This window comes from Vicugna pacos, chromosome 8, assembly GCF_048564905.1.
Source record: "Vicugna pacos chromosome 8, VicPac4, whole genome shotgun sequence".
NCBI lineage: Eukaryota > Metazoa > Chordata > Mammalia > Artiodactyla > Camelidae > Vicugna > Vicugna pacos.
The window spans coordinates 59,253,372-59,278,472 of NC_132994.1; the positions used below are offsets into that span (position 1 = coordinate 59,253,372).

At 42.5% G+C, this 25,101-nt stretch overlaps 1 protein-coding gene across 7 annotated transcripts in view; it reads right to left on the minus strand.

Annotated features, from left to right (window-relative positions):
* The window catches only part of HIVEP2 (HIVEP zinc finger 2), a 176,847-nt gene extending 153,856 nt beyond the window's left edge, over positions 1 to 22,991 (minus strand). For 3 of the 7 annotated variants that reach the window (XM_072965952.1, XM_072965949.1, XM_072965948.1), the window contains exon 1: positions 22,179 to 22,571. The gene's annotated coding sequence lies outside the window, so the exon portion shown is untranslated. Of the gene's footprint in view, positions 1 to 21,788; positions 21,902 to 22,178; positions 22,572 to 22,628 lie in introns of those variants that run through there. The other 4 variants (XM_072965954.1, XM_072965953.1, XM_072965951.1 and 1 more) reach the window with 4 other exon arrangements.
* Between the last annotated feature and the right edge of the window lie 2,110 nt (positions 22,992 to 25,101).

Genomic DNA, 25,101 nt, shown 5'->3' on the forward strand with positions numbered 1-25,101 from the left:
CAAACTCTCGCCACACTGTTCTAGAGACCGACTGACCCTTGGAAGAGCAGCTGAGGGAACAGTCCACTTCGCCCCTCCTCCAAGGATGGCTTAGGGCTTCTTCGAGCGCTCCTTATCATCCTCTCCTTCCTTCTGTTTTTGCACTTAAGCCACAATATCCTAATCCTTGGACTGCAAGTCAGTTCCCTCCTGGACCATGATGTCTTTGAGAGTGGCGACGGAAACTTTTAATTATTTGATAATATGTAAGTAACTTCAATAAATAAATAAATAAAGACTTTTTAAAATTTCCTCCTTACCTAGTATGTATTGAGTGCTTACCATCAACCAAGTACTTTACATATATTAATTCATTTAAACCTCATAACAGTCTTTGAGATCCATTTTAGGAATTCCCCTGTTGTACAGATGAGGAAAACTGAGGCTAAGAGAAATATAACTTTCCCAAAGTCATACAACTAGAAAGTGGCTAAGGCAATGTTCACACCCAGGAAGCCCAGCTCTGAAACCCATTCTCCTGGCCATGCTCTATACTGCCTCTTTTCCAGCCATAAATCTGATTAAGCAACAGAACTGGCTCTCAACAAGAATGATGGAGAGCCTTAATATAAACTTTTATAAAGACCAACTTGCCCTCCCCTATTATTTTACATACTCATTTGTATTCTCCAGAAAACAAAGAAACAAGTTTTAATTTAAGCTCTGCCCAGTATCTAACACACTGAGTATTACCAGTAAATCAGTAATTATGAATAACTACATCATCAATAATAGGAAGAAATATTTAACAGTTAAATATTTAAAAGTTAATAGTTAAATAAACCCAAACTGAAATATAGCTGAGAATACAAAGAAAAGAATAAAATAGAGAGGTAATGCTAATGATTCCATTTCCCATTATGTTAGGTTCAATCTTCCACATTCTATCAGTTATTTTTACTTAGCCCAACCCAACCGAGAGGTTATATTGAACACTTTCAGAAGATCTTTTTTAAAGTCCATTGATATTTACTCCCAAATAATATTCTAGTTGAGATGCTTTATTGGATGGAACCCAGTCTATTTTTCATTTCAATGAACCTCAGAGAGACTGAGAAACCAAAGCTCACAATCCAGCCAATGTTTTCAGGAATAAAATCTAAGTTTCTAAATCCTGTAGTCAAGTCACTCATCTTGTCACAAAAATTTACTGAGCACCAAGATCAAATACATAATTCACAGGGCCCAGAGCAAAACAAAAATACAAGTCCCCGTGTTCAAAATTTAAGAATTTCAGGACAGCAGAGAATTAAACCAAGCTCAGGGGCCAGTGGGACTGCACAGGTCACATGCCTGCCCACAAGGTAGCCCCCTTGAGCCCTCAGATTCTATGCTGGGCACCCTCCTAGGGACTAAAAGTAGAGCCATGGCCTTTCAATCCACAATCCTGATTTCCAGAAAGGTTCAAACACAGCATCAAAGATCCTATTAGACAATGAATGGTCAAACAGAAATGATGTTTAAGAGCTCAAAGAATCTTTGGATCTCAAACTGGTATGTAGAGCCTTAAGGTTAAGTGCTAGTAAAAATGTTCCAAATTCAAGTGGACTGATCTTTTGCTTCACTAAATGTCTTCTTTTGTAAATCAGTAAGTCAGTATGTTTTTTTAAATAACTCTCCTTAGATGAAAAAGGAGAGTTGCAAATGATCAGAATAGAAAATAAAGCACCCAGAATGACAATATTGCTAAATATCATGCTTCTTTCAATATTTTTCAGCTTCCTAAATGCCTATTGTGCATCTACTATATGTTTACATTTCACCAAAAAAAATCAATATTGGCTCATATTCGCTGAATTCAAACCACTGTACTAAAAGAGGATTCTGAAATTATGGCCCAAGAACATGAAACAGCGTCTGAAACACAAGAGATAGTGGTAGCACCTTAATCTCGTCACTCAGCACCTGTGCAGTGAGCCTCTGCTCTGGGCGGGGCACTCTGCTAGGTCTTGCGGAATCAGTGAGAGCAAAACCAACTCTGCCCCAGCTTGTGAAACTCACTGGGAAAGACAGACAGCAGAAAACCAACTATTTTTAAAATACTTTTTAACATATTTCAAATTATGATTCCAACATATAATGGATTGCATTTACTCTAGGATTTTCCTCCAAGAAGCACAAACTTCTCAGCTGAGATGTAAAAGATTTATTCATCTCCCCACCCTCCTCAGAATTACAGTTTTGGTCACCAAACAGGCACAAAATTCTTCTGCTACTTAAGAAGTAGAATATATCCCCAAAAGTAGATATATTTGTAACTCAGGTATGAATCAAATTACATATGTTTGGACCACAATTACAGGTGAGGTGTTGGGTTTGGGTTACTGTTATGAAAACTCAGAATCTATGTACAGTCCATAAGAATTCTTCACACAGTGGTTTTTATAAAACCACACTAATCTCCCGGCTGTTATGCAATTTAATTAATGTGTCTAAGGATCCTACTTAGCGCCTCCAATGAGATGCTGCATAAAAACTGCAGATTATTGCTAATACAGATCTGGAGTAATTGATCCTTATATTAATACTGCTAAATAGATACTTTCATAATACCAGTGCTATAAATGGCCAAGCTGGTTTTAAAAGCAGTTAAATCTTACTATAGAGTAAATAAACACAGTGCAGGGGGCCCAACTACAATGTGGCCACAGAGGGCTGAAACTACTTTCTGCTTTAACAGTTCTCCTCATTATATCGGATATGCCTTCAGTATAATTTTACTGTTGGGAGAAAGATGGGAAAAGGGAATCATTAGGGAAAAAATCTTGTATTAATATAGTGCTTTCCAGTTTTACAACACATTTTCACTTACGCCATCTTATTTGCCCCTTGAATCCGTTTATCTATTGACAGCGAATGGTAACAGAGTCTGCTCTCCCCCTATAGTCCGGAGAAGGAGTCACAACTTCCCTTCTGCTCTTAACTTCTAACTTTATTTCCTGTAGTGGTCCATTGAGGATATCTGTACAAATATTTCTGTGCATCTCACAACCAAGAGTGCTACAATAACAACTTGAATGGGGCTCTCATGGTAAAAAGAGGGGATCTTCAGATTACATTCTGTCAAAGGAAAAAGCCATCTAAAAAAGATACGATGTTTCAATCTCCAGCTCTTATTCCAAAACGTACTCAAGCGCTCTTTCATTTCCTTATTGCATGAATCAGCTGAAAGCATCCCAAGGAAAATGACATTGTACTACACACACATCTAATGATCCTGTGGGGACCTTTTTTTAAAGGAAAATATTTAGGCACCAATTATAAAACAGAGGCCAGCCATTAGCTTTGTGGCTCAGTTTAACTTAAACAGACAAACAGTGTGTGTCCCAGTTTAGAGTGATTTTTCTGGGTTTACTATGAACTCCTAAATCATAGTCTCATCTATTCAATCCTTTCTCTGTCAAGGCTTTGCTAGGAGAAACCTTAGCAGACCTCCAAGTGAACTCTGGCATTTTGGCTGTGAGGCCAAAAGAACAATCTGCCATGACAAAGCCTATTCACGAGTCCACTGGGGAAGTAACCACAATGCCGAGTGCCCAGATGATACCAGTCCTCTTCATCATGGTGCAAGTACATCAAACCCACAAGAGCCATGCTACTAAATTATAGATTAACACTAAACATTCTAAAATGTAACATGAAAAATCATTAATGCAAAGTAAAACACCTTTTATTTAAAAGACTGGATGTACTAGCTTGGCTTTAATTTTCTAAGCCTCTCTATAGCAAAGAAAAAAAGTATAAAAATACTAAAAATCCATCTATCATCTGAGCATAGTAAATCTAGAGTCACATTGCTGTTCTCAAATTCATAAGAAATCATAAGCTTTTTTTTTTTCAAACAGGATTCACTACTTAAATGATAGCGATTAAAATCGTGAATACTGAGAGTTTTCTTGTTATGATTCCGTCTCGAAGTGTATAAGGGCACAGTGTTTGTGCTCTGCACTGAACATTCATATCTTTGCTTCCACAACAAAGTAAAAAGGTGACAGTTAGAAGAAGGGTGAAACGAGAGGTTTCCTGTCAGGGCTTCGTGAAAAGAAAGATGGTGCGGTCTATCAAGCCGATGAACAAGTCTGCTCAGGCCGGTGCGGCCAGCATTATTCAGCACTCTTCGCCCCCGGTGCGTCTGGTCCACCTGACCTGATCCTGTCTACCGTGCAAATGATGTGGTCTCCCCCAGGCCAGTGATGCTCCCACCTCCCTCCCGGCCTTTTCGGCACAGCCAGGCCCTCTGGCAGGCTCGGCAAAGGGAGCCTTGGCAAAGGCAGGGCCTTCTCCCCGGTGCCCCTGCCCCCGGGAGGGCCGGCAGTGCCAAGGCCCCGAAACTAGGTCTGGGCCGGAGGGGCGGGAGCAGCGAGCCCCACTTTCTCCGGGCAGGAAGCGGGGAGGCCGAGAGCATTTCCTGTTGTGCAGCTGAAACCGGCGGAGACGTCACTGCATTCACTCCCTCGGGTATCAGAGCCCGGGGGCCCCAAGTGCAGCCCGGTCCTGGGCGGGCCGTGCGGCCGGGGCTCCCTGGGGCCGGGAGGACTCCGGTTGCGGGGGCAGCGCGGGCGGCTGCGGCGGGGTCCGCCCGGCCCGGCCGCCCAAGCTCCCCGCGGCTGCCGGGCTCCGGCGGGCTGGTCCGCACCCCCCCGCCCCGCCCCGCTTCTTTCCCTGGGCGAGGGGAAAGGCGTCTCTTTCCAGGCGCTGAGAGGACGCACTTTCCTGGCGCAAGCTTCTCAGTTTGATTTTTAACGTAATTTCCCCAAAGATGACCCTTCTTCTCCACTGGGATTATTGCTAAATATTATCAAAAGTGAACATCATTTCAGTGCTATTGCAGTTTTCTGCTCGTTTTCCATCTCCTGATTGTGGATTCCTTAAGTAACTGTCAGATACAAGAGAAAAAAAGAACACTTCTCTATTGCATAGCTCTGGTGAGGTCAAAGACGACACCCCTCAGACCTTTCGACCAAAAGCATATTTCTATAGGTCTTCATTATTAAAACACCCACTACACAACAAATAAAGTCCTTCTACTCATTAGGTCTTTACTTTATCATGTCTCAAATGTCTAATATTTTAAAAATAAGATTCTCTTAAGAATCTTTCAGTCTTGTACTTACCCACTTGAATGGCACACTTACTTTTAATGGCCAGAATGTTTTAAAATGGAAATTACCCATTCATATAAACGTAGTGGTAATTTTTAAAGTTTCCTTTACCCTAAATGTCTAGCCTTCGATTTAGTTACAAACCATAAGCCAGATTATAACCATGTGTAATTCTAGAGAAGCAGTGGCTTATGGTTAATGAGGGTTAAAAATAAGACCATAAGGTATTGTATAATCCTTTTAAAATTAAAAAAAAAAATGAACGAGCTTAACAAATTATAGATTCTGGTCTTCTGGCGAATCAGTGTTACAGATACTATACTGTGCCAAGATCTCTAACATTTGAACTAAGCAATGATTCACATCAGGACATGGAATTAAAATATTCAGGGCATTACTAAGTGTCAACTATGGACTTTGGGTGATAATGACAGATGTACGTGCATGGATTGTAACAAAGGCACCCCTCTGCGCAAGACTAATAGTGGAGGAGGCTGTGCCGTGGGAGACAGGGGGATGGGGACCAGTGAGTATATGGGACATCTCTATTCTACCCAATTTTCCTGTAAACCTAAAACTGCTCTAAAAAATAAAGTCTATTTGTAAATACATTTAGGCTGTTAAAAGAATCATGAGATTTAAAATGTGCACTGCATTGTAACCTATAGATTCACAAGTCAGTCAATCCTAAGAATTACAAAGAAATCATTCCCTTGATGCTTTCACGAAGTTCACCACCCAGGTCTACCCCGCCTTAATAACAAAGCTACATTCTTTTAAAGTTTACTAAATTTTTTAAAATATTTAAACATACATAAAAGACTTCAAAATTTAGTAAATGTTAGTTGTTCTATCCAGGTATTTACTACCTAAGGGCAATATCACAGGTAGCCTTGGCTTCCACTCAAAGTGATCTAAAGCCCCTGAGCACTTCTTCTGTTGTTTTATTTTCTAAACATCTGAATAAAATACAATGGGATACTATATCACATAATAATATCAAATTTGCATAGTTTACTAGCACTTACATTTATTTTGCATATATATTCCTACCCCCATTTTATCCAAGAAATAAGCTCAGAGAACACAGGACTAGCATAGATGTATGGAACATAGATGGGCTCCATCCAATCTTGTTGAAAAGGAACAGCATACCCTTCCCATTCCCATACTCCTAACTCCAAACTAAAACCACCTCTTCCGCACTGCTTGGGATGCTCCAGGCTAGCCCAGTGGCCAGGGCCTCTGAGATGTGTCTGCTGGGAGGGGCCTAGGAGATAATCCCATTTACTTAAGTTTGAATACAGCTATTTTTAAGCAACTTCCCTGAGCTTCCCAAACTGTATCAAAGGATTCTTGATTGTAAAAGTGATTTCCAGTGTGTTCAGTCCTAGGAAATACTGCCGTGGTTGTCTGTCTCCTGATTGACTTCATGTCAATTTTTTTTAGTGTCTCTTTTCTCCTCCTATCAATCCTCCTCTTACCCATTAAATCACTGTAGTGATTCTTGCTTTTGATTAGAACAGACTTTTTACTTATTTCTTCAAATCATCTGTCAATGGTATATAATTAACACTCCACAAACTGCAAGTGACTGCCCAAATATCACCTAAGCTCACTGAAGATTTTATTCCAAAGTTCATACTTTCTGGTTTATACTTAATTGCTGATGATGGCACTTGGGAAGAACTAAAGGATGACTAAAAATTAACCTATTTTATACCTAATTACAGACTAAATGAAATCAGTATTACCATAAACTTAGTATAGACTGATGATACGAAGACCAGAATGACAGCAGTAAATCAACTTGTGAATAAACATATATTTTAAAATATAGGCCATAATAGTAAACTATGAATTCTTCAGGTTCCTCGTGCTATTTTCAAATGCATTTCTTTTATATCATAAAAGAATAAATAAACTGTGAGGATAAAAGGATGCTTTGCAGGATAGCATATTTTACACTGTCTCTGTAGAAGCTGCTAGAAAAAAATTTAAATATTGCAATTTTGTGCTTTGAAGTAGAAAAGTGCACAATTAACTTAATAAAATGTATTTTCACTTACTTCAATGAAAAAGATTGAGACTTCAATTTTCCCAAGTTAGTTCTTTTAAAACTCATTGTTTAATTCAGGACTGGTTTCCTTTAGATGCGCAGCGACAATATGAGAGTCATCGTGGATGACTACAGTAATTATTTAGGTCTCCACGTTTCTGGGTTCCCACTTCGCTACCACAGGAGGCTCCACGTCTTCTTAGACTGACTAGTCTTTGATGTAACTTGACTCTGAGAGACTGACTTGTCTAACAAGCTGGCATCTCTAAAAATATTCAGGGCATACTAAGTTTTTATTCTTCTCTCATAATATCCAGTATTGAGTTATTCTTCTTGTCAAATGGTCCTTTACCAGTCATTTGTTGTTTTCCCAGAAAACTGGTTCCCAGGAAACGCAGTGACGAAATTGTCAGGATGCTCTCCTCTGTCAGGTCACACCCTGACACATGGCAGGCCTGCACTGCCCCTCGAAAGCCAGCCCTCTCCCAAACCAGAGGCCAGCCCAAAATGAAAGATCTGAAGCATACTCCAATGGAGATGACAGCTCACTGAGTGAACAGGGAAGTACAGGAAGAAAGAGAGAATTGTATTACACACACACACACACACACACACACGCAAATGAATAAACCTTTGGCGAAAAACCTACATACCCACAATGCTTCAAAATTTTGGGTTCTAATAAGTGTTATTCTACTTCCATTATTTCCAAGCCCCCATGCTTTTATTTTTCTTACATGCCACCCCTCTAATTATCACCTTCTCTTTAAGTGGCCATCAACACAAATGACTGATGCTTTGATCTCTTCAAGGCTGGACAACCACACAAAGGGCAGCACCTGTCACTAAGACCACCCCAGGACCTACAGGTGGTTTGAGGACAGTTCATCCTCCCCTCTAGATGACAGACAATGAGGGGAAACATCACCTCATGCCTTCCAAGTTCTCCGTACAAGTCAGCATCTACTTCAAATGGAAAATGTATTTATGCAGCACTCAAGTGTTTGCCTCCTTCTATAGTTAATATTTCGCACTGGCCCTCAATGAAGTCTGAATCATAGTCAGTGCCCTGATGACATGTCATCGAGCATATTACTGAGACATCAGTGTTCCCATGTGCACTAAAGTGGAATTAAAAATTAATGAACTGTATAAATTATTTTACTACAATACCGTATTTCTTATTGTCTCCTAGTTCCTCACAAAGTCCCGTGTACTTCTCCAGAGAGAGACTAAAAGTATGACTAGAGTTAAATCTAAAATGAACTACCTTCCACGGTGGTTACAAGAAGGGTTCCAAAATCAAAGTGCCTACTCAGGAAATAAGCTTTGTTTTGGCAACACGTAAGTATTAACTTTCAGTTATTGTCTGAGACATCCCTTCTGCATACAGGTCCACTTGTGCTGTGAAATAAGCGCCCATCTAGAATCCACCTTCTTCACTCTGCATTACATGGATTGATAAGCAATCTGTGCAGGCAAATTAAAAGAAGAGAGTTTTTCTCACAGACACCAAAGACAGAATAGACCTAAAGTAAGATATTTTTCAAAACTATGATCAAGATGCAACAAAAATCATTCAGGTACTATCTAGACAATATTCTTACAAGTAATATACCTGCATGGAAGTACCTCCCAACATTCTATACCCCCATTTTTAATTAACAGAAAACATAAGTTGAAGAAAAGGTTAATTTACTTTATATTGAAGTGATAACCACTTGAGCTAAACCTAGTATGAGTGTGACATGTCATTTATACGGCCAAAAAGTGGAAAGTAGAAAAAGTATGAGTAACTGGGTACTAGTGTGAATGTAACAGTATGTCCACCAGCAATGTATGCTTTACCTATATTACGATCAAAGTCATTATCCTTGAAGTTGTTGGGCTCCTAGAACAAAGCCAGTAATAATAATACGCTCATTCAAAGCCAGTATGTCTCATATACAAAACACACGTACTTTACACTATTTATAAGTACAACAGGATTTTCTGCATAGAAATTTTCACATACATATCTTTCATTAGTTTCATTTCCTTTAGCTGTGTTTGTAAAGTTAAGGAACTGCCAAAATCGGGGACCAAGCTCTCGATGTGGTACAGTACATATGTCCACCATTTTTTATCATTTTAGGTACAAATACTTTATGCTGAAATATAAATCCTTAGACAATGGATCCCAAACTTCCTTTTTCACCAACATTCACTTTATATGCATTTTGTGTGTCCTCAAGTCAGATGCTTCTTTGAAAACACTCTTGACACGTTTCCACGTTGGTGCCTCTCAAAATTAAGGCCTAGATAAAGCATCTCCTTCTTCCAAGATGCCTCTCTGGATGTCCCCAGCCAGGGGTGATTTTGTACCTTAATACTTCATACATGCCTCTCTTGTGATACTCAACCTGATTTTAATTATAGTTTGATTTGCATCACTATTTTCCTCAATATGGTAGATTACAAAAGTTTTGAAGATAAGAATAGTGAAACACTCTTCTTTATGTTCTATTTCTACTTTATATTCCCATGTATGTTACACATACCAGGATCTCAACAATTATATAAGTTAAAACAGATTAGTAGTATATTATTACACACTCCAGCTCTGTTCCAGTTGTGAGTCTTTGCAAGTATGGCTAGGCCTTTTCTGGAAAACGTTTCTAAACCAGTGGGCAAGAGGATATGTTCTAAAGAGTAACTAGAGGTAAGTAATTTTTTTTGAGGATTCATAAAAAAAAAATAGCCTATAGTAAATTTCAGATATGAACAGTCTGATCTCTAAAGAAATTAATAAAACAAAAATAAAAATTACATAATAAGAGGTCTAGTTGAAGGAACTAAGACTATTTAGGCTGAAGAAAAGAATACTTAAGGTGAACATGATCGATATCTTTAAATAAACGGTAAGACTGTCATGCAAGTGGATGAGCAAACTTGTTCTGGACAGCGGCAGAGGGCTCAACTGCTGATAAACTGAAGTATCCAAGAGTGCAAGAGGCCTCCCTAAATGAGGAAGAGGTGTCTAAGTGGACACCGAGTGCAGGCAGTCCTTGGTGATTTGTCCTGCATGATTTCTCCTCGCTCAGCTGGGGATTAAATGATGTCTCCAATGGTTCTCTCTAGTCCTGAAATTCTATGAAAGACTTCACATTTCAAAGTGTCCTGTCACCACTTGGCAAATCAATACATCAGATCCTACCCTTGAGCAAATTAATCAGCGTAATTCAAATTAGCCACTTTAAGGGATGCCCTAAATAAGGCATCACTGCAGTACTTCAAATTGTATCAGAGCGACAGCAAGAAGTAAACGTCCCACCAGACGCTAAACTGATACTGAAGATGCAGTCTGTTCAAAACCAAGAGCTGACCTGTCCGGAAAGAAAGCACCAGGAGAGGTTCCATGGAATCAGGGAGCAGGCCATCTGCATTTTCCAAAGACCCACAGGATCCCACTTCCCCACGCCTCCCCCTTCCACTGCCTCATTTTTCCAAAATACTTCCATGTCAGATATAAGGACAGTAGTTTGATTTACACAATTGTGTGGCATATTGTAAACAATTTCTTATGAAACTTAAACCAAAACCAGTTGGCTTAAAGGAGATGACAAATGGTAAATACTCTGTTAGGCACTGTTTGCTTTTACAGCTATAAGAAGGGTTAGAATAATCATAGCAAGCTTCAAAGCCAGGAAAACTTTGTTATTAATTTCAAAGTGTCTTCTATTTGCTTTTCATTGCTCCTATTCTGTATAACTCAAAAGAATACAGGAAAAGAAAGACAAATTATCAGGACATTGTCCTCACAATATAAATTCCTAGGATTATTAGTGAGAATGTAAAATTTTTTCCAGATCAGCTATTAATATCCATCATAACTATTTTCAGACATTATTAGGTTTAACATTAGCAAATTCTCACCAAACATGGCTAAAACTCAACTGATGACTGAACGAATTTGGAGTTTATCCACTAAAAAAATCTAATCTCCACACTTAGCGTCCAATTATTTGCTATATTCTATACTGTCAGGTGATTTATTTTTAAAGATCATTTTGAATAGTCCCAGCCACTTGGCCCACTTTAAAAGCTATACACTTGACTAAATTTGGACAAGTTCATCATGAATATTACTGAGGTCATCTGAACGAGTAAACGGATTACAAATTCAAAAACAAATGTCTTTGGATTCCTTTCCCTTTGCTTGATGTGGGTACCACTATCTCGAACTTTTGTTACACATGTGCATTAGTGACCTGCACAAAATTTAAATGCATCAGGGGATATTACAACAGGCTGAGCTACTGGCCATTAGCTTTCAGAAAACAATTACATACACGTGTAATAAACTGCATCAATAGCGGTCAATTATCTCAAGAACACTCTACTAACCCTTGTCACAAATGTATTGCTGTGTATCAGATTTTTTTTTTCAACAAATGAATTATTCTCAAAACTTAGTGTTGCTTCATATCCTAAAAATAGCCACTCCAATTCTCTTGTGTTACCCTGTTCTGTTCCCAGGAGGCAGGGCAGTGCTATAAACAATGCTTCATTTTTACAGATGAAGAAACAATGAAATGTAACAGAGGTACAGCCACTTGGCCTGAATCATTCTGAAAAATCAATAAACTAGCAGGGTCAGGGTGAACCGTCGGCCGTTCTGGTGTCCTCTGCCACCCTGGCATGGGTTCTAATGAGCGCATCCTCACGACACTGGCACAAAAAGATATTTGAAATCCTCCTTTTACCCGAAAAGTCTCTCTTTCTCCCAACATAAACTTTGACGTATGGCAAACAAATTGAGTGACAAGGAAATAAATTGAATGTTTATAACCCTGGATTTTTCCCTTGCCTAGAGAAATGGGGATTATTGAAAACATAAGCATCAAAAGAAAAAAAGAAAAATAAAGTTTGATCATTTCAAATCCATGGATAATGAGAAGCTGAACTTCCCGTGACCTAGCCATACAGTGCCCGGCCAGCCATCAGGACTGTCCCAAGGGGCACTGTTGAGTTGGAAAGACAGATTTCATCACTAGCTTCAAATGAGAGGAAAAGATTCACCCCCAGCCTCCGCTCCTTCATTTTTCTTTGCCACCACAGGGCAAGAGGCCGTAATGCAGGAAAGGAATATGCTCCCTCTTTTATGCCTAATTCATCCAAACAGGCCCACAAGAAACCACTCCTCCTCAAGCCCCATGGCCCTGAGCAATGATCACCTGCACGAAGTGGAGCAGAGCACCCTGAACAAAATATGGCCAAAGAAAGCTGTCCTGCACAGAAGAATCCCAATTCAACTATAAACTTCTCTATCCAACTGCAGGAGGAAAAATCACCTCAAGGTGACTCCATCTGTTCACTTGCTATAAAAAACAAGTGGGAAGCACAGAGCCCTAGGAGACGCTGTCCATGGCTGGGAGGAGTGTTTGTGATTGCTAGGTGGCTAAGTGAGGCAGCTTTGTCCTGGAGAACTTCTTAAAAGCCTGAAGAAATAGTTAACAGTGAGCAGGTTGGTGGACTGTGACTATGGGAGCAGGATTTCATCCCTCATTACCCCTCTTCTTACAGTGGGTCAAATGTCTTTCTTCCCAGTTAGACTATAAGCTTCTAGAGAAGTGTGACTTTAAGTATTCACCAAATATCTTTTGTGCACCTGCTGCACACCAGGCACTGTGTTTACCACACTTTTGTCAAAGTGTAAATCATCCTAATCCACTGGAAATTTTATAGCAAAAACTGTCAATTAAAAAAATGGAAAATTCATTTAAACAAGATTAAAAACATACATCCCAAATATAATTTGAGGTAATCTCTTCACTTTAACAACCCTCTCGGTGCATTTTACAATAGTACATGTCATTTGTAAATCATTTGTTTTCCTCCCCATAAAAAAATAGCTAGGACCAGAGTCTACAGGTAGGAAGAGTGATAATGCTAGACCATAAAGAGGAATTAAAAAAAAAAACTGTGCTATAATATCTAGTTACACAAAACAGTACCTCTTCAAAAACTACCTTGCTACAAAAAATATAAATATATATAATAAAAGGAATATTTTTATTATTGATTTAGTAAGATCTTGCAATGCTTCTTCAACTGTTATTTGGGTTGAGAGACTCAGTACAAAAGTAGAGATTCCTAAAATCACTACAAATTAGTGCAGTGACTGAACATGCCATTAAAAGTTTCTAAATTAGTCCACTAGAATGTAAACGCCATGAGGACAGGGAATTTTTTTTTCTTTTTTTTTTACTATTTTGATCACTGATGAATCTCCATTGTCTAGAACAGCACTTTTTCCAGAGGAGGTGCTTAATAATCTTTTGTTGCATTAATAAATGTTTTGTTTAAAAGTCAGCAGTCCTATGAACACTTCAGTTGGTCTCCTAAGAAAGCCCAGGGCCTCAGGAGTAAACACTGGCTCTCTTGCTCTTGCAATCTACATAGAAGTTCAAGTTGGGTAATTCAGGCCCTAAAGGCTATTTTTAGACCAAAAACTCCAGAAGCATGATCCACAGAGAACTAGAGAATTCAGCTCACTTCACTAGTGTAGCACTGAGCTGAGATAAAGGAGAAATACCCTGAACTTGAACTGCTATTTCCATTTGGTAACCGCTGAAAAATAAGTGCATTCTGACATCATTTCTTACACCATTTCAATCAAGAGTTTAAGTAACATTTTACTGTCATTTCTTTTGATCTAACCCCTTCTTAATAATAACCATAGCTACCAGGTATTAAATGTTTACTATGTGCTCATTGAGATCAGTACACACATTCTCATAAAAATTTCACAATGACCCTTAAACAGATTATTATCATCCTCATTTTGTGACCTTAGGGAGGTTACCTGACTTTCCTAAACTCACCCAGCTGGTCGTGGAGTTGGAATTCACCCAATTCTGTCTGACTCCAAACCAGGTTCTTAACCCCTAGGCTACCTGTGAATCCCACTGGTGGATGGGCACACACTGTTAGGGTAAACATTGTGCTAAGGGGTTAAAAGGGTTGCAGTTTATTTTTTAATTTTTGGAACAATTTTGATGTGTAAACAACTGCTTATGTTGTATGGAATGCTGAAAAGACTAAACGTTTTTAGAGCCCAATGGCCCAGAGTTCAAATCCTGCTTCACCACTGACTGGCAGGGTGTCCTTGCAAAAACCATTTAACCTTAAGTTTAAACATGCAGATAATGACACTGAATCTTCTCACGGTTGTTACTGGACAGGTCCTGCTATGAAGCCTGGCACAGAGTAAGTGTTCTTCAAGCCTAAATTCCCTCCCTTCTAACGGATTTGCTAAATTGGCACTGTGCTGATTTTTTTAAGTGTTTAGTTCATCCCTGTAATACCATAATTACAGAATATAATGACACTGCATTCTCTATAACTATAAAGTCGAATTTATAACTGATAAAATAGGAGTTGGAAGAGGCTTTAGAGGCCATCTGTTCCAATCCCTTCCATTTCCAAATAAAGTCCAGAGAGTTTAAAACGACCCGTTTCCAAGTTTTTACAAAAAGTTAATTGCAAATACACAAGTAGATCTTACATCCATCTGCCCCCCACTCCCATCACACCCCCAGTTTTTGCCTCCCGTTACACAGACATGGCAACGCATGTAATTTTCAGACAATTAAGCAGTATAAAATAACCTCAGTTTAATTGCATCCAATTAACAAGCCAAATTAGTGTTTCATATGTACACTATTAAACTAGTTGTCTGGCTTCCAAAAGAAATAAGACACTGTTTCAAATGAATCTGGCATTTTAGTGAACAAAGCTACTTACAATTTAAATTACCTTTCCTATAATCTTCTTTATAGGGAATTAGATCTAATCTCCATTTTAAAAGGAATACTTCCTGCAACTACCAGGATGAGAATCCACGCTGTATTTTAAGTATCAAAATTTCCTTTCTCACTGAACACACATGATTTTCTAAGATTAGTATACGTGTGCGCCCATACACAAATGCATGCCTACAGATCCCCAAGCAAATACAAATCAGGGTGTGTCCACATTTACCTACTGCCTAGTTTCCAAAGGCCCACCTTTTTGGTGAGCTTCTGAAATTAAGTGACTCTGCCACGATGCAAATAATAAGAGCTTTAGTGACCTCCTGCTTTCTTTTTCAGAGAAAATGAAACCACCAAATAAATCTTTGTCAAAAAAGCCACTGTCTTTCAAATACACTGCACTACATTATTTGCCCAGGATTGTCATCAGTTAGTTACAATTGGGTATCAATTAAAAAGCAGTATTCTAATGAACCGTGAAATGAATCACCTGTTCATTCCTTAAATATTTATACCTAAAAACATATAAAAATGGTTATACTTAGAATTACCAGGTTTTAAAGTTGGTCAACTTTCAGTACTAGTATTTATATTTTCCAGAGCAAAAAGCTTCGGAGTAAGTTAAAATAATAATGCAGTACTATACTTAAAATGTAGTTCAAACTGACAATCTGCCATACCTATTTGACCATGTTTATCAAAATATTTTAATCAGTCTTGTTACTTTTGAAGGTGCTTTTAAGATGTCCACTAACAGTATGAAAAAATTCACATTGTTAGGCAGCAGTGTCAATCTTCATTACTTCTCTTTTGGGTGTTACAGCAATTTTACTGCTCATTGCCACCAAGCTATCCATCCCACATACCCTTATAATCTTTCTAAAACATACACATTATAGCGTCACTCCTCTGCTCAAAAACCTTAAGTGAAGTCCAGCTTTCTCAGGAAGGCTGCACAGTGCCACAGGATCTGGAACCAGTGTACCTTTCCAGGCTCACCTTTTTCTTTGCCTCCCATTGTTTTAACTACACCCCAGGACCCCAGATCAAATTATGCTGAGCCCTTCACTTCCCTTTTTGCTGACTGAAATTCTACTCAGTCTTCAAAGGCCCCCAATCAAAAATCACATCTTCCCAAAAAAGACTTTCTAATCATTCCTGTTGGAGAAAAAAAAAAAAGCCTCCATTTATCCAATGCTTTCACTTGTAAGTTTTAACAACGTTTACTTAAAAGCCGTATGTCTTCTCTAGACTGTAAAATTCTTGAAGCCAGGGATCTTTGTCCTTTTATCTTTCAGTTACTCATTCTGACCCCTAGACTGACTCCAAAACCCAGGCCTGGAATTACTACATATACTGACCCTTTCTGCCACCTAAATAGCATTTCCTCCATTATGTAAATTTTAAGACAGGGAGCAAATTCATTAAATGATACAGTTGACAAAATGGAATATGAGTCCAAGATTACCTAAAGGAATGTTGTATTTTGAGAACCTCTTTTTCTACTCTTTTCTTTCATACTCTTCTGTAAGTATTACACTGACGTCCTCATCATATGGAAAGTAAAAAAACCAGATCCAAATTTCCCCAAAGTCCCTGATATTTGCAAACATGTAGACAAATTATCTGGGGAACTGAACGTTTTAGTAGCTGCTTGGAAACATATAGATCCAGCTCATGCAGGGCTCTAAAGATTAATCGGTTACTTCACACAGTGACCTTGTAAAGACTTTTGAATTTGCAGTTATTCATTAACTGAATCAATGATGCTGGCCAATTTAGTTAACTGAAGCCCCAAATAAGTATTTTTTAAAGCAAATTATTTATTCCTAAAAAAAGTTTACTTGCGAATAATCATACAACTAAACCCCTCAAACTGAAGTCAACACATAAAATCATAACAGATTTCCAGGAGGTCAGAGACCACTGATGTGGAAGCACTGTGAAAAGACAGGTTATACATGAGCCTCCTCCAGCTTCAAGGCCCTGCCCCCAAATTCCCTCTCCAATGATCAGTCTCCAGCGTGGCCAATAGTAGGGCCATCAGGTGCCCTGATTTGCCAAGGACAGTCTCCATTTATGCCAAGTTAAATAATGATTTGTGTGGTCAGCCTGCCCACATGGTCTGGCCTCACCTTGCACTACCTCTTATATTATCTACCTTCCAGCCCACTGGCTTGCTTTCAACCCCTCCAAACACTGTACATCCCCCAACCTCAGCACATCTGCATTATTCCCTCCTTGTACAATACTCTCCCTCTCCCCACCTCCTTTTTTCTACTTGATTCATGTTTATCCTTCAGTCTTAGGTCAAACATCACCTCCTGAGAGAGACCTCTTCTTCACCCCCAATAAGCAGTGATGGACCCCTTGTTATTTACTCCTTCAGGTTTCTTCCACAGCACTTACAACAAACCTCATGACTAGTGTCTGACAGCCCCACTGGTTTAGAAGCTCCTTTTCTGGTCTGGATCATCATTATATCTTTGGCATCCAGCACAAGGTCTGACCCATAGTAAATACTTGTTGAATGAATGGATGAGTAAGTTGCATTGATGAAGAAAACCGGGGCATTTGTCATAGTACTCTGAAGAAAGGGCTAAGATTATATATGAGTGACAGGTCAAAAATGCTGGAAGACCCCTGAGTATTTCCTGACCTTACATCCAACCATCCTGTGATGAAGCGGTAGGTCAAACCCCACCTGCTTTCTGCCCAGAATATCCTCAGGCACACAACCATCATTTTTAATCACCTCTCTCCAACGCACTGTCAAATGGTTAGACTCAAAATTTTAAGCTGTTAAAAAAAATCTAAAGTTGTGGACACTTGTAGAACAGACCACATGTCATAGTTTATACCGTAAATGATGGGTAATGGAAGTATATGTTAAGACTGGCAGCACATTATCTGGTCTGGAACAAAAGTGATACAAATTATCAAGCAGTTCTGATTCTATTCTAAATGCAGTCTTGAAGACAGTATAGTCCTACCTCTATCTTAATGCTAGTATCCATGAGCCACCTCAGAGACTAAAGATCACACAGATCCAGTAAGCTGTGTCATCCCCATAAAGAACTAGGTGTTCTTTCACAATAATAGACAAAGCACTGAAATATTTTTCCAAATTACTTAGAGCCATCTCATGGCTACAAATACTGATTTATAACCTTCTTTTTCTTAGCGTTGCCATAAATAGCATATAGAAAGCAATGCTGTTGATTGTGATCAAATATCAGGAATAGAAAATCAGGTCCCTTACAATTTCCTCCAAATAAGCACAGTCTTATTTTCATAATGTTTTCCCACTTTCCCTCAATCCTATGTGTTCATCCACAACTTCAAACCTTGAGAAGACTCACTGGAACATTCACTCAAGTTTTACTCAAGATTAAGGAAGGCTCTGCCTATGTGGCTACAGCAAAGCCACACACACGGTCTGAAGTTCCTTATGAGATCTGAAATCCATAGAGCTGAGTTAGCAAACTGTCTCTGCTCCTTTTTATAATATCACTTAAAAAGGTGCAATATCTACATACCAAGTTTTAGCCATAACATGGATTCACAATGAATTCATATATAAATGCATTAACCAGAAGCATGTCACTGGAATTTCCAAGGTGGTGATTTAAATTGTGAACCACTTCTCCACCTACAGGACTACTGCATAGACTTACAGAGTTCTGCTAATGTTGACCATGCACCAAACTGAAAACAGCGTTTATTTTTAACAGCCGTAGGTGAATAGGTTGATCCATAACCATCCATCCAGTTGATCTTAGCCACTTTTCCCTTATTATAATATTTACCACATCAGGTGTTACATTATTCCACATCCTAGTGGATTACGCTTTCTAAGCTAAATCACATTTTCTATAGTTATTTAAAACTACTTTTCCTATATTGAAGATTTCATATTAACTTGAGTTCATCACTGACAACTCAAAAATCTAAAACTAACAAATAGAATACTTGTTTGTCGTTGCTACTACTGAAATGAGTCCTGCTTTAAAACAAAATGGGCCAATTTCTAAAGATTTTTCATTTTAGATTGAATCAGCATAAAAGAGTCAACCTAATTTTCTGAATAGTGACAAAGCGCCAAATGCTCAAGCAGACACATGTACCATTATTCTACAAGGAACACCTGCATACATGTTGTCTCTGTTTTGTTTTCATAGTAACAAGAACATTTGTAAACACACCTCCTGTGAAAGGAGCCTGATCAATCAAAAGATTCTGCTGGCTAATCTTTCAATGTAGTCAAGTAGCATGATTTCATTATGTAGTAATATATACACAGTAAATTTGCCTTTACATTTTATGTTTAATAGAAATACAGAAATGTTTTATCTGACGGCATTTTTCCAAAGACTTCCACAAGGATCTAACCAGTTAAAAATCAGTTAGACCTTAAATTTGTACTATCGGTAATATATTACTATTCCCCAAATTGTCCCCAAATCAATTTCACATCAATTTAATCATAAATACCCTTACTTAAATAAAAGCTGTCTCTAACAAAACCAACCACATAAAATACAATCACCATCACTGAAGTATAGATGCCAACAAGCAAATTTTGTTTTATACCTGACTTACATTCAAAGCAAGAAACTCAGACAATTTTCAAAAGATTCACCATTGTAATACAACATTTTTCTGTATGTAAGAAATATACTGCATATTTCAAACCTAGTGGTCAAAAGGGATTATGACACTTGAAGCACACTATCTTTAAGGAGATATTGGTCAATTCCTTTCACCTCAAAATAAAAGTGCAGTTCTCATCTGGTACCATGACCTCTTAATGTTCCACAGGAATTTTATCTTAATAATGAAAATGATATCCATTTACTCATGTGGAGAGCATTTCTGTCCTGATAAACTATTTGGCCTATATCCTAAAAATCAAAACCAATCTACTCATTACACAATCTACCTGGTTAAAATTTTGCTTTGGCACTTTTAAAAAGTGAAAAAGCACAAGACACTTGTAAATTCTAATATATATATGTGATATAAATTTAATATATACTTATGTACATATATGCAAATATTTTAAATAACTTGATTTGCTCAAGGACAAACATCACAAAATATTACTGTATACTAGAGGAAATGTTTCTAATAAAGTTAAACGGCCTTTCTCTAGGAGGACAAATCATTGCAGATTTAATTAAAATGGATCTTATTAATATTTCAAGTAATTTCTGGGCTTGATTATGCACTACAAAAGAAACAACTGTACTGAAGAGAAAAATCAATAGCCCTTGACTAGGGCTCTGAGGATGCCAGAAAAACACAGTTCTCTTGTGACTTACCCAGGTCCAGCCTTTGGGGATGGGGGAGAGTATCAACATTAATTTGGAAGTAAATTGAATTATTTTTAAAACGGCAAAAAAGGAAGGAGGAAAATCAGTTCAAATTTTCCATTATAATGAAAGTACCGGAAACAAGCCTTTTTATGTTCATTTTAGGCCTAAGTAAGGCTTTTGCGATGTCAGTTGCACACACTGCTTCCTGTGCGAATTCTATGCCATTACAGGTGTCCTAAGGCCTCCAGTGAAACCCATCTATTATCAGGGAATTCCTCCGGTCCCCTCAAAGCCATCCCCACAGCCCCCTACCCGGCACGTATACTGTCCACCTCCGAGTGTCTTTAGTAAGGACCCTCTCTCTTCTTTACACTCCCGAGGTTCAAGTACCCACTTTCTCTCGGCGTAGCGTGTAAAAGCTTTCCCATTAGAGAGGGCTAGTTCCTGCAGTCCTTTTTAGTTAGATGCTTTAAAGTCAGAGAGGAAAGGAGCCACTTGAAGAAAACCCTTCTTCTCCCCACTGAAGCCACGTCCCTGAAGGACAACACCAAGGGACACTTCCTGACCTTCTATCCCCTCACCCAATTTGGGCTTGGAGGGTTGGGGTCGCATTTTATCGTGTCCTCTGCTGCACTGGATGTGTTATGTAAGAGGGACAGAACGCGGGAGGCACATGCGTATAAAGCGCACCGATCTGTGATAACAGCTGGGGTGGCAGAGCTGATCTGGAGTCTCCCCCACCAAATACGACAGACAACACACACACACACACACACACACACACACACACACACACACACCCCACCACCCCCCGTCCCCCCCCCCCACACACACCAGTGTTTTCCTGTCTCACCCCTACCAGTACCAGACGCACAGAATGGAAAGGCGGGGGGAGGGGTGAAGGGAGGTGAGAGAGGAGGAGCAGCGGCAGCACATCTGCTTTGATAGCAGCCGGCAGAGCCGCCGCGGCAGAGAGCCCCTCGTTAACCCCCTTCCTGTGGCTGCACCACGTCATGGAACATTCCCGGAACGGGCCAACGTTCCACCCACTTCAGGGAACAGACATAAAGGCGCAGACCCAGCTCCCCACAGTGCACAGCCCAAACACACATGTCCCTTCCCGGTCCCCAGGCAGACGCACAGACGAACACGCATGCAAACCGCCCCCACCCGTCTCCGCGCGCCCCCGGGCCAGCCCGCCGCGCCGGGAGCCGCTCTGCGGCCGGTGCACCCGCAAGGCGAGGGCGCCTCCGCCTGAACCTTCCATCGAGACTGTCCCCTCCTTCCTCGCTTCCTTCCTTCTCTCCTTCCTTCCTTCCTTCCTTCCTCGCTCGGGAGGAGAAAGGAATCGCCGAAATGCCCACAGCCGGCGCCTTCGCTGCGCTCGCTCGGCCGCAGGCCGGCGGCCCGGCCCCCGCGCCGCCCGCCCGCCGCCCGCCCCTGGCCAGCGCCGCGCGGCCCCCTCCCCCGCTACCTGACGACGGGCGGCCGGCGGCCGCGGCAGCCGCAGCGGTGGCCCGGCGGTGCGCGCCGGTGCACGTCCCTCATTAGTAACCAGACACATTCCTGCCTCCAGCGCTCCCGCGCCGCCCCCTCCCCCCAGGACATTACGCAAAGCAGCCTCCCCTCATCTGCATAGCTCCTCGGCCGGGGTATTCCCCGCATTTCCCAACGTGCCGGACCCCCCTCCCGAGGTCTCCCCCATCCCCGCCCCCTCCGACCCTCACCCTCTGGACTCCCGCCTGGGGCCGGGGACGCGCGCCGGGAGGGGCGACGGGGTCCGGAGGAGGCGATCTCGGTGTAAAGTGAAACAGGCTCCTAATGCTAAAGGAGGCAGGAAAAACACCGAGCCAAGGCCACTTACCGAGCTGAGGAACCTAGATTCCCGCCGCTCTGCTCGCCCAAATAGTCGGTCCGCCCTCCACGCACCCCAAGGCTGCACCCAGCACCCCAAAGTCGAGACGTGTAGAAATATGGTTAACGAGCCGGAGACCCTCCAAGTTGCTCCGGGCTCCCGGGAGCTTCAACGTCCAAGACACAACTTGGCCAAGACTTGTGCCACAGTCACCGAAGATGTTTCTGCGGAGACCCTCCTCCGGCGGGGAGAGACAGCGCTCGGTGGCGCCCCGCTTGTCTCCTCTCCACCCCCTCACCTCCAGCCCGCCTCCCGCCGGCCGCCCGCCTCCGGGCCGCGAGCCCCTCGGGCGGCTGTCAGCTCCCGGCCGCCGCCGGGTGACAGGGGCGGGAGGAGGGTGCGACGCGGCGGCCCGAGCGGGCGAGGGGGATCCTCGCAGCAGCAGCGGCGGCCGCTCACCTGGAAAGTCACCGCTGAGGAGGAGGAGGAGGAGGACGGAGAGGAGGAGGAAGAGGAGGGAGAGGAGGAGGGGGAGGAAACCCCCCTGGTGCCCTTGTTCTCGCTGCCGCGGCGGCCGCTCCTCGCCAAGGCTGAGCGTGTCTGGTGGGGGGTGTCTGGTAGCATTTCCTTAAGGACAGAGGGAGGGCGGGCGCTGAGGGAGGGGAGCGATCCCGACCGCCTGCCCAGGCTCCTCTTTCCTTTTATTTATTTTTCTGACACTGTACGGAGATGGGCCTGGGGCAGGGGCCGCCGGGCTCGGGAGGGAGCCGCGAGGCCCGGGCCGCAGCAGTCTGCGTGCGGGAGCCGCAGCGGCCGCCTCCCCTCCCGGTCTGTGGACGCACCGGGTTATTCCTGGCAGCGCCTCCCCGAACAGAAGTTACTAGGAGGAGTGCGCGGCGAGGGCGGGAGGGGGGAGAGGCGGAGGGAGGGAGGGAGGAAGAGGGAGAGACTCAGCCAGCGACGTCATCGGATCCCCCAGCGCGTCCCAGGGAGGGAGGCTGAACCAGAAAAACCAGTCTGGAGCCGGCGAGCGGAGAGGGTTGTGCGGCGCGCGGGGCGACGGGGGAGGGAGGCGACCGGGAGGGCAGGGCCCGGCCCCGCCGCGGCCGCTCCGGGCGGGAAGATCGTGGCCGAGCTCCCCGCTCGCTCGGGTCGGGGAACTCCCCGGAGAGCTGGTCTCTACTTGTCAGGCAAAAAAACGTGGGCGTCTCTAGGGGCCTGAGAATTTCTTTTAGGGATGTAGAAACCTCTTTCCCCACCCCCCAATCCCATTTCCCAGATGACCGTTCCCTTCTTGAAGACAAACGGAATTATAGAATAACCAGCATTGATGATTTTGTCCGGGTACCTCTTATCCCTCTCCTGCCCCTCGCCCCCACCTCCACTCACATTTATGTTACTGGTCAAGAAAAAATCAGACTAGCTCCCGGCTGCGTTTCTGGAGCTTTGCAAGTGTTTTTACTAGCACTTTCCGTGCCCCCGCGGAAGCACGAACTTTTTACGCGCTCGAAATGCCCCAATTGCCTTCCCTGGGGTCACTCACCACGGCGCCCTGGGCGCACTCAGCTAGGGGATCGCGGCCTGCCCTCGCTGGGGTATTCAAATCGGTGTGGGCAGTGGTGCGGGGAATATTTGCGGGTTTCCTTGTGGGCTGTGCGGGGACCTGGGGCGAGCGGACGCCTCCAGCCTGCGCGCTCCCCTTCCTCCGAAGGGACGCGAGCGACATCACACCCAGAGCGGGGAGAGCAGGGCCGGAGGGCGGGGGAATCCCAGGCGAGTGGGGGCCGGGGCGCTGGGCTTCCTCCCCGACCCGGCAACACCTGGGGGACACCGGGGCTCCCTGAGCCGCTACCCTGCCGGTGTGGACTCGTGTGCACCCTCGGGGGAGGTTCCCAGGAGGCCGTGGCGGCCCAAGCCGACGCCCGGAGCGCCTCCTCCGGGTGGGCTCCCGGCCGGGCCGGGACCGCGCGCCGCCCCTCCTGGCGCCCGAGCGGCCGAGCCGAGCGGAGCCGAGCGCCCCGGCGCCGCGGGCCCGAGCGGCCCTCCCCACCCCCACCCGGCTGCGCCGCCGCCCTGCCCCGGGCGGAGTAAACAAGAGACGCGCAAGATTTGACCTGGCGCGACCCGGATTTCTGGCCGGGGTTCCCCATGAGCAGGTGACTCCGTGGGAGGGGTGGAAATTAGTCTCTGGAATTCCGGGCCAAAGACATTAACTGTGGTTCTGCTTTTAAGGCAGGTATTTTACCGACAACTGCGGAATGTTTTGCGTCTCAAGTTTCAGATTTCGCGGAAAGGGACCAAATGTCAAGACATATCAATTACTCCCTTCCCTTCTCATTAAAAACGAGCACACTGAAAAGGAGGACAGACTCTTTAATGACTGTGAGAATAGCACTGCCGGTTTCGTTTTTGTTTTGTTTTGTTTTGTTTTTCATTTCGACCTATAATCAGTGGATTTCTGAGATCCGCGTGTAAGGGCAACATTGCCGTGAAGGACGACTCTGCGAAATAAAGCAGTGATACCGTTGTTTTTTGGGTTTTTTTAATCGACTTTTTTTCAAAGGAGAAAAATCTGAACAATATGGAATGTTTCACTGTGTCCTTTGCGATTCATCTCATTTAAATTCAGGGCCTACTTTCCACTTAGGCGGCTTCTCCTTTCATTGTATAAATTCTTTAATATTCAGCCTTTCTTGACTTAACTTGAAGCGCTAAATAAAAACTCCCCCAATCACCACTTTCTCTTCAGTGTATGCCATTGCATTTTTATACATCCATTTAAAACTCAAAATGTGATTTTCGAAATTTTTTTTCACTTCCAAACCCACGTGCTACATACTCCCAGAGCCCATTTTATTTAATTGCTTGATAAAGAAGATTAAGCACTTTCTTTAAGAATCCAGTTTCCCTTCAGCACACACAACAGCAGCTG